The sequence below is a fragment of the Pogona vitticeps genome, chromosome 1 (assembly GCF_051106095.1).
Source record: "Pogona vitticeps strain Pit_001003342236 chromosome 1, PviZW2.1, whole genome shotgun sequence".
Taxonomy (NCBI): Eukaryota; Metazoa; Chordata; class Lepidosauria; order Squamata; family Agamidae; genus Pogona; species Pogona vitticeps.
In genome coordinates, this window is record NC_135783.1 from 307,578,710 (window position 1) to 307,589,581 (window position 10,872).

The window sequence follows — 10,872 nt, forward strand, 5'->3', positions numbered from 1 at the left end:
GCAATTGTTCATCACCTTTCTGCCCATCAGAGCTCCCAAGGTGATTTAAATTTTTTTTAAAAAAATCAAGAACAGCTTTAAAAACATCCAGCATAAGTTTAAACAAATTCTGAAATGGCTTAAAACTTTAAAAAGCTTTAAAACATTTAAAAACAAATCCAAGGCATTTTGTAAAAACCCGTTTTTAAAAACCAAGCTTAGAGGACAGAGACCCTTCAAAACAGTACAGCTGTTGTTGCCTGACAGAGGTTCAACAGAGATGAACTCGCACGGGAGTCCGCCAGTGAGGGTCCTGTTCCTGGGAAAGCCCTGTATCATGTACTGATGAACGTGGTGATGCTGGAGGAGAACTTTGTGGACTGCCAGAAAGACAAACAAGTGGGTCCTAGAGCAAATCAGGCCTGAACTATCTCTGGAGGCAAAAATTTTGAAGTTGAAGATTTTGTACTGTGGGCACATCATGAGAACACAGGATTCTCTGGAAAAGACAATAATGCTGGGAAGGATGGAAGGCAACAGGAATAGAGGAAGACCAAATAGGCGATGGACTGACTTCCTTAAAGGCTTGAGTTTCCAAGAGTTCCTGGGAACAGGACAGCACATTTTGGAGACTGCTCATTTATAGGATTACCGTAAGTCAGAAGTGACTTGATGACACATAAGAACAACAACAACAACAACAACAACACTCTAGAACACTCTTCCCTTTTCCTTTTCTTCTCATACCTAGAATTTGCTGATGGCAAAAACAGCAGTAGTACATAGGCAGAAAACCAGATGAAGGTTTCCAGTTTTGTTCAGGGCTAGTACAATAGTCCAAAAGCTGACTGAATAGCTCAGATGTTTAGGTATCTGGCTATGGAGCCAGAGGTTGGGAATTTCCCCACTGTGCCTCCTGCAAGTAGAGTCAGCCCATGTGGTCTTGGGCAAGCTGCACAATCCCAGGATGCTCCCAGAAAAAGGAAGCCACTTCTGAGTCACTCTACCTACAAAACTCTGAAAACATTTCCCACAAGTCAGAATTGAATCGACAGCATATGATTTTGATTAATACAATAGCCTTTAGCTTCTGATTTAAGCTGGACAAAAATTTAGTACTTTCAAAAGCTCACCATCTCTTAGAGATGAGGTTTCACTACATATACAGACCTCAAATGTTGATGCCCAAGCCCCTCTTGCACTAAATTCACTTCCAACTTTAGTCCTGCACACAATGCCATTCACATGTTTATGGACCGAAAATATTCTACCATGGATAGAAAATCCTAGCCATATTAGTGCAGTGGAGAGAGCTAATTTTGGTAGAACTAAGGACATTGTATCTTGGCCCTTATGGACATGACAGGGACACAGGGTTCTAATGGTTACACAAAGGCAGCCAAGGCCAATGCTAGCAAAAAGAGGATGTGAAACATATTTAACATCTCTGTAGCACAACAATGATTGAGGCATGGTTGTACTGTATATGGATTGTGTCAGTTGTAATAATGTCTGCATCGTAAATTTAGAGCCCCCTTTACACCATATTCTTAATCTGAATGTGATGATGTGAAAGAGACAAGGCCACTAAGCTCCTAAAAGAGTTTTGTTTTGCTGTTTTCTTTTTAGTCACATTGAAGCTACCTTTAGTAAAGCAGGCACTGCAATGGACATTTTTAGCATATTCTTAACTTTCTCCAGCTTCTACTGATTGGGATCTTGTTCCACAATCACAGTCCATTTGCTGGCTTAGTTCAATGTAGCTTGAAGAGCAAGTCTCATTTTACTTATTAGCTTTACCTATAAATGTTATTGGCAAAACAAACTATATAATATAGCTTTCCTAACTGGTGGCATTCAGTAGAAAGAATGGCAAGTAGGGCAGTGCTTTTTCAGAAGAGCTAGCCTTGGTTACCTTGTGTGAGCAAGCACATATAATCACAATGTTTCAACTGCTGAACTGCCACTAAATGGTGTCTGGTACTTCAGTAAGATTTACAAGAGAATCCAGACCAATAAATACCAAGACTAAAGAGGACTCTGAAACTGCAGCAAAAAACACTGTGGTTAGTGGTGACACAGTTGAAAGGTGTTTCTGGCTGCCATGATTGTCGGTGTCCAGCCAGTTGGAGAGGCAAAAAAAGACAATGCTATCTCTGGAGCAGTTAATTGTACATAGAAATAAAACAAACACCGTAATGGAGCAGGTGATTTAATTTTAAATCCAGCTTTGCAACTTGAAGGTCATGCATTTCACACACTTGTTCTGGATCAAGTGGGCTACCTGCTCTCTGATGCCTGGAGGAACGTAGGATTTTAGAATTAATAAAGACGCCGTCCTCACATACACACCAAACTTCCCACTGCATGTGTACTACTCACATTTTCTATAAACATAATGTGCCTAATTCAGAAGTAAGATCACTCTTCTATTTGTCACTTAAAAATTACTGTACCTCACAATCTGTAACAAGATGCCCAAGCGGCTGTGCACTTCTTCCTAATAAAGGAAAAGATGACAAGAGAGCCACATACTGACAGAGCGACACAGTGAATGAATTGAGAAAACAAAAATTCGTTGCTTAGAACTGAGGCTCCAGATGGTCTATCCCACTGGTATCTGAAGAATATTAGACTCTTCTGAAATTTCTTGACACTTGTACTGCTTTGGATGTGGCAGGCTTCATGTAACATCAAGTTTCATGTTAGACTTGTTAACTTTTCATATTCTTACAGGTCATCACAATGGTAACAAATATTTTGAAGGGAAGTTCCTAACATAAGATAAAGAACTCCCCATAAGAAAGAATGATCACAAAAAGTCCCAGATCTGGGGACTTACTTTACTAATATCAACAATTAAAAGACAGAAATCATATGCTTCTTTGTTGTTCTAGAATCAGAGTAATACTATAATATCCAAAGTAGTACGCTATTGTCAAATGACTTACTTAACTCTGTTACTACATACTACTAATTCTGGATGGCAAGAGCCACAGAAGGATGAACCTGAACAACTGGTAATTTTCCATAAATCTTTGCACCTGCTTATGCTTGCACAAGAGTGAGATAATAATATCTGTCTAGGTCAGTTTTTGCAATGGGCAAACATCTCTGAAGATCGCAAAGCCTACAATCAATTATTGCATCTAGATTAGCATAGTAATGGTGAGATTCCGGGAACCGGAAGCTCAGATCTCCCTTTCTCCTCCAGACAACTGCAGGGAGCAGTTCGGAAGCTTTTGCCTTCATTTTAGATTAAACACAATTTATTGTATCTTCATATTGTTTCTGAAGCTGGTCTGTTTCAACGAAAGACTACTTCAGATTAACTACAGTTTAGGGTTCTAATAACACACAAGGTAAAGGTTCCCCTTGACATTTAGACCAGTCGTGTCCGACTCTAGGGCGCGGTGCTCATCCCTGTTTCCAAGCCATAGAGCCAGCATTTGTCCGAAGACAGTTTCCATGGTCATGTGGCCGGTGCGAATAGACACGGAACACCATTACTTTCCCATCGCAGTGGTACCTATTTATCTACAGTACTTGAGTTTTTACATGTTTTCGAACTGCTAGGTTGCAGGAGCTGGGTCAAGCGACGGGAGCTCACTCCGTCATGTGGATTCGATCTTACGACCGCTGGTCTTCTGACCATACAGCAGAGGGGCTTCTACGGGTTAATCCGCAGCACCACCACATGCCTAACACACAAAACTGAGGTTAATTCAAACAGAAGCTTTCTTGCTAGAGGGTAAGAAAAACCTGATGATTATTGTGATTAATTCTTATAACACTAAATTATGGTCTGTCTTACACACAAAGAAAATGTCTAACATCCATTCTTGCACAACCCATAAATGCACACAATGTAATTCAATATTTATTTTAATAAGTAACTCCAGGTTGTCCCGAAAGTGGCTGGTATCCTGTTCTGTAGAACCATGCTGGAGCAGTGGGAGTGATGTCATTAGCAGCAGCAGATTGCCACTTCTTAAAGTTTTTCTGCTTCAATTTCAGGTTATGTGCAACTTATACAACTGGGCAATATCCTTTTGGCATAACTGCACCAGCATAATCTAGTTTGGGCTCCAGAAACATTTATTTTAAGCTCATGGAAACCTTCCTGCCCCACCCACCCCCATTTCACATTCCAAGGCTACCTTGGGCTCTCTTTTGCCCTGGGGATCCCTCTTGGAAACCTCAGAATGGGGGCAGCGGACAATCTTTAAGAGTTAAAAAAAATCACCACCAGAATGCCATTAGCAGTCCCCTCTGGCAATCTGGCAGCGGGTGTTTTTTTTTTTTTTAATATTAAAGGATTCTAACTGCCTCCTCCCTCATCCTGAGGCTCTCAAAGGGTTCACCAGGGCAAAACAGAGCCCTAGGGAGCCTTAGAGTCTAAAACAAGGGGATAGGAAGCTTTCCGTGAGCTTAAATTAAATGTTTACAGAACCCAACCCAGGTAATGCCATTACAAAGTTTTAATTAGTGGCAATTTGTTGGTGACACCACTCCCACCACACTGGTGGAGTTACAAAACAGGATACTGGCAAGTGTTTGCTTTAAATAACTTCCCAATATTTTTTTTCATTCAATATTTTCTGGGGAAAATGACACAAAACATTTTAATCGATGAACAAGAACATTTGTTTTTGAATATTAGAAAAATTATACAAGCATGCTTCCCTGCCACTGATATAACCACATTTAAAAGAAAATCTGTGTAAAATCCAACTGCATCGACCTTCTTTTATGTCAGCATGGCAGATTTCACCCTGTTTTCACAACCTCACTTGCTAAAAATTTGGACAACCCTCTAAAACAGATAAGGAGAACATATAAGAGCTGCTGGTGGAAGGGAGGATGGGAGGTTTCTGCTGTGTACTGGAGGTTTATTCATACTATGATAAATATTGTGCCTTTGTAAAAAAAAAAAAAGACTATTCCAATTCCAACTGTTTTTTATGATTACACCAGTGTAATACCTAGCGCAAGTGGACCAGCACCTTACAATTCCACAAATCATCAACCCTACCAGGAAATATCATGGATCCAATATGAAATTTCTGCACATGGTTCTGCATCTTCAAACAATCGCTGTTACAACCCTTTTTTAGTGTGTGGCACAATCAATTACAAAATGATCCCATGCAACTCCTATTCATGTCAATGATGTTATATAAGAACATTAATCAGTATTCTAACAATAATCCTACAGAGAGCAGAGTAAAAGGCTATGATTTTCTGCTTGCTTTCTCCTCACTTTCCGTTAATTCAAAATACATTGCAATACAGGCTAATGGAAAAGATACATTAAAAGCTGACTCACTGCAAATTTTTCTTCTAGAAAAAACAGTACAGCTCTTGCAATCAAGAACACATTTTATATGATATTCCAGAAAAGCTGTTTATAAGCAATAGCCTGTTTAATCCAGTTAAAGACATGCATACTACTGGGGTGCCATTTACAACACTGAACAGGAATCAAATATTTAACACTGAAATGTTTATTTCATTCTGCTACAATCATTTATGTCTTCTTTTTTTATCCGAAGAAGGCTTTTTCCTTGGCACCTTGAACAATGCTTTGCTTTGTATGACCGTTTAAATATCAGAATCAGTTTCATCTCATCAGAAACTACAGACAGAAAAGTTCTGCCCGTGCTAACTTGTCCCAAGAAGCTTCAAGATTAATTTGATTTAAAAGGCTTCAGGAGCTTTCAAAGGAGAGTTGGTGGTTTCAGGCCATTTCCTAATGGACAGCTGCATCTATCATAAAACCATGAAGATTTCTACCATTATTGGCAATTTCTCATGCACAAACAGATAGCAATATTTTCATGTTAGAGTCAAAGCATATTCATGGAGAAAAACAGTCAAGAGAGAACTGCATATTTACACAATGTTCAAATTATGTGAATGGATGAGCTCTGTTTACCAAAACATTTGCAGATCTCTTGGATTACAGCATTTGAAAACTTCTCTGTCATCTGATGATTTAGATTATTTGAAAGTAGACTTTAGACAAATCTTTAAATAAATCTCAAAATCTCAATACATCGGTTTCTGAGAAACTTAATATAATATCCAAATGTTTGTAATGCTGTACAACTGCTGTTTTTTTATAAAAAAGCAAAACACTTTAAGATAAGAAAGGTCATTTCTAATATTTCCTCCCTCTCCCCCGGATTCTGGTATAGAATATTCCAATTATAGATAATAAGAAGAGAAATACAGCAGCTTCATATCTGCCATATTTATTTATTTATTTATTTATTTGATTTATATCCCGCCCATCTGGTATATTCTACCACTCTGGGCAGCTAACAACAAACATATGTACAATTAAAATACCGTATTTTTCGCACCATAAGACGCACTTTTTCCCCACAAAACAGGGGGGGTGGAAAGTCTGTGCGTCTTATGGAGCGAAGAAAACAGATTATATTTTCCTGTTTTCTTCTCCTAAAAAATTGGTGCATCTTATGGAAAGGTGCGTCTTATGGAGCAAAAAATATGGTAATATAAATCCATTGACATCATTAGTAACAGAACATTCCAAAAGATAAATGATAGATAGCCAAGAAAAACGAAGTTAAATGCTGGCAGGAGGGAAGGCCTGGATGTAAAGCCACGTTTTTAATTGAATTTTAAATGTACCCAGCGTAGGGGCCGCGCAAATCTCAGGAAGGAGATTGTTCCAAAGGCGAGGAGCCACCACCAAGAAGGCCCGGTTTCAAGTCTTTTCCCTCCGGGCCTCCCTTGGCATCAGGCTCCTCAGCCTCACCTCCTGGCTCGCGTGGGTGGTCTGGGTAGATCTTGGTGGGAGCAGGCGTTCCGCCAGATATCGAGGTCCCAAACCGTTTAGAGCCTTATAAGTAAGCATTAAAACTTTGAAATCGATGCGGAAACGAATGGGCAGCCAATGCAGTCTGGCCAAGGTAGGAGAAATGTGCTGGTATTTTCTCACTCCTGGTCGCTGCATTCTGCACCATCTGAAGTTTCTGCATCAGCCTCAAAGGCAGCCCCACATAGAGCGTGTTGCAGTGGTCTAATCTTGAGATTACGAGTGCATGCACCAAGGTAGTGACCGCCCCCATGTCAAGGTAGGGCCGCAGCCGGGCAATCCGCCAAAGATGGAAAAAGGCGGAGCAGACAACCATTTCTCTTATGAAAGATCTAGAGTAAGCCTAGTACATGAAGACGGGATGTTTAAGTGACACACTCTTGGCTATCAGCAGATCTGCCCCTATTGGCGAGGGAGGAATCAGAATTCTCAGTGGGGTCAGAAAACATACCACATACAGTGGGGTCTCGACTTACGAACGGCTCGACATACGAACGTTTCGACTTACGAACCGCTCTCATAGGAATATATGGACTCGACTTACGAACTTAGATTCGAGTTACGAACTCTTTTTTTCCCTTTTTTAAAAAGCTAAGTCATCTTAGGTTAAAAGGAAAAAAGAAAAAATATCCCCCTCTAGTGGCAGAAGGCGGCATAGCAGCTTCCCATTAGTTTCTATGGACGAAAAGAGCAGATACGGATTAAATGGTTTTCAATGCATTCCTATGGGAAATGCAGATTCGACTTAAGAACTTTTCGACCTGAGAACTGCCTTCCAATACGGATTAAGTTCTTAAGTCGAGACCCCACTGTATATATATTCCAACCCTAATCATACTGCTAACTATCAATACATTGAAATCCCAAGGACTCAGGAAATACCTCACAATGCTTTCAAAGGACATTTCTTTATCCTACAGATGAGAGTTAAACATGTATCGATAGTGATTTTTGCCGCACAGTATCAATTGCATTTGCCTGCAGTTCTTTTGCTTGTAGGAAAGACATGGTAGTTTCAGTTGAAGGCACAAAATATCCATTTGGGACACAAAACAGAAAAGACCTATTTAATTTAATTTCCTCAGGTTTGAAACAACAGTCAGAAATCTAGATTGCCCAATATTAAGACTATTCAGAAATACAGCATTGCACCTCAAAGCCTAGCAAATGTATTGTGGCATACGACTCCAACCATCATCATGCAAAAGGACTTCTGCTCACACAACAGGGCTTTTCCTTCAAATCCTCACTCACATCTACTCTAGAAGGTCCTCTAACCCTCCAGAGCAGTTGACAAGCACATTTCACAAATATTGTTCACTCTTCTGTCAGACAAGCAGCATTTCTCCAAAATTAAAGAGCCCTCCCCCCCAATTTTACACATCCCAAGGTCTTCGCCAGGATGAAAGGGATCCCTGGAACTGGCAGGAATGGGGGATAGCACATTCTCACAAAATTGCTGCAGATAACGACATCATCTGAGTTGCACTGTTGAAGTTGCACAACAAGCTATCAGCCTTCCCCCCCCCCCCATATATATGGACAGGTGTTTACAGGGTTGCATCCAGCATCTCCATTCCATAGTGGAAGGGCTCCACTGTGAAAAACATTTCCGCCCAATTTCCAGGGACTCCACACCATAGTTCTCACAATTCAGTTGCCATCCGAATACTTTGTGAAACATCCCCAAAGACCCAGGGCTGTGGGTTCTGAGGGAATGGTGTGCAGAAGTTTGCTTTCACCAGCAGAGATCCTGCACACTAAGAATAAAGGTACCGTATTTCATTTGCTTCTAGATGAAAATATCCTAGCAACATCAATGAAAGACAACATGAAGCAACACCATTTTCCTCTCCTAAATAATTTCCTCCTGAACAGGAAAAAAGATGGGAAAACATCTAGCAGTCCTTTTTCACTATACTGGGTGATATATATAACCACAAAACAATATCAATTTACTGCGTCTTCCAATTTTTTCCCCAACATTCAAGACAGGGCATATGATTTTTGCTCTTCCCAAGAAACTTGTGAGGTGAAGCTGAAAGAGAGAGAAAAACCTAGACAGCTTCATACATGGGTGGTATTTACAATCATAGGACATAAGCAGACTAGCAGCCCACCTATCTAGTATTGGGAACACTGACTGCCAGATGTTCTCCAGGGCTTCAGACAAGAGTCTTTTCTAAGACTTCTAGGAGATGCTTGGACTTAAATATTTAACTTTCTGTATGCAGGATGTGCCATACCATTGACCTCAAGTCTCTGTAGTCTGAACGCCAATCTCCATATTCAAAGGACCATAGAAGACTACGCTTGGAAAGGATCACAGGTAACTTTTGACTCCAACCCATTTTCCAAAGCATCCCTGCTTAAACACCTCCAGTACTGAAGAATTCATTACCCTCTGATTCAAACCATTCCACTGTTGAACAGGTCTCATTGTTAGAACTTTGTTCCTAATGTTGAGTCAAAATCTCCTTTCTTGTAATTTGCATCTGTTGCTTTTGACAGTAGTGTCCTTGATCCATCTGTCCTATGGCAGACCTTCAAATATTTTAAGACAGCTATCATATTGCCTCTCGGTATTCCCTTTGCAGACTAAACTTGCCTAGCTACCTGAACCGTTCCTCACAGAGCTTGGTTTCCAAACTCTTTACCATCCACATATCACATTCCTCTAGACAAGTTCCATGATCCAATCTCCTCAGAACTGCAGTGGATTTTTTTAAAGCAATGACAGGAAATTCTGGATTAACCCAGAGTAGCTGCTGTAGAAGAGAATATTTAATCCTTTGCCAATGCCACTTCTGCATACCATACTACTCTCCAACCAAGTTGCTTTGACATATTAGGGAAAATGGAGATTTTATACAGGGGAACTGTAGACTAGCAAGGTGCAAGGAGATGAAATGGTGGGAAAAACCTTCTTTTCAGTTATTTGATAGTTTCATATTCAGATGATTGTATGTACACACCAAAAGGTTACATTTACTTCATTCCTTGGGTGGCACAGTCTGTGGTCTCACAGTGATGAGAGATACTCTCTGTACCTTACTTGATTGTAGACCGTGATCCAACTCTAGCCACAATAAGGCACTGGCTAAATGAGTGGGGCAAGTATTTTAGCTCCAGATAACAGAAGAATAGTAAATACAGATTTATTTATTTTTTCACATCCATTTATTTTTTTCACATTACAAAACAAGACGGCACTATCTATACCTCTCTGCCCATTAGTATGTCTTAACTGGATGTGTACAGGATTGCACCTCATCACTGTGCAATCTTATAGATGCCAACTCAGGCTAGTAGGACTTACACCCAGAACCTGCAGCCGAAATGCACCCTCAAAAAATTAGCACAATAGCCACTTGTATCCCTACCCTCCTGTACATTTTTAGAAGCCCAAGAAAAGAACAAGTAGGAAACAAATAGAAAAACAACCCAGGAAGTAATTGCTCTGGGTGGCCTTGTCAAAACACTTCAAGATACAACAGCATTACATAAGCTGCGGCACACAGATCATGTATATACAGGAGAGCAGGCAGAGACATTAACAGCTTTGGAGACCTTATGTGTGGCAACCACTGGAATACCGACTTTTAATCTCCTTCAGGCACCTGAGGAAGCAGGAGCTAAGGATACAACAGCCCGCTGGATCGTCGTTGGCAGCCCACGCCATAGGCATGATCGCCCTGAAATTTAGCCATGAAGGTCAACTGGGCGGAATAGGAGCCCCCACCAGTACAGGGTCCTTCATTTTCCCTTTTATTGCCTGAATTCCGCCCCCGCCCCCCCGCGGAACCTCCAGCTTAGTCAGTATTCGGCTTTTCCGGCCTAAAACGCCGGATGCGCCTTTACTGTCCCGACGAACACGAGGCCACCGGGCGGCTCGCTCTCTCCCCTCCCCCGCTAACTTTCAAAAACCCGCCACCAGCCCTTCCCGGCCGGCCGACCAGCCCCTGATTAGCAGCTGCTTTCCGACAGCTGACGTCCTTCGCTTCCTTCGGCTCAGAGAGGCGGGAATTCGCCCGGGCGGGGAAAAA

The 10,872-nt window shown here is 41.1% G+C and overlaps 1 protein-coding gene across 7 annotated transcripts in view; it reads right to left on the minus strand.

The window, feature by feature from the left end:
- CDIN1 (CDAN1 interacting nuclease 1) overlaps nt 1-10,872 on the minus strand; it is a 186,888-nt gene that overhangs the window by 158,429 nt on the left and 17,587 nt on the right. The window contains exon 1 of one of the 7 annotated variants that reach the window (XM_078391883.1): nt 10,783-10,839. The exons of the other annotated variants lie outside the window; for them this stretch is intronic. The gene's annotated coding sequence lies outside the window, so the exon portion shown is untranslated. Of the gene's footprint in view, nt 1-10,782; nt 10,840-10,872 lie in introns of those variants that run through there. 7 annotated transcript variants of the gene reach the window in all.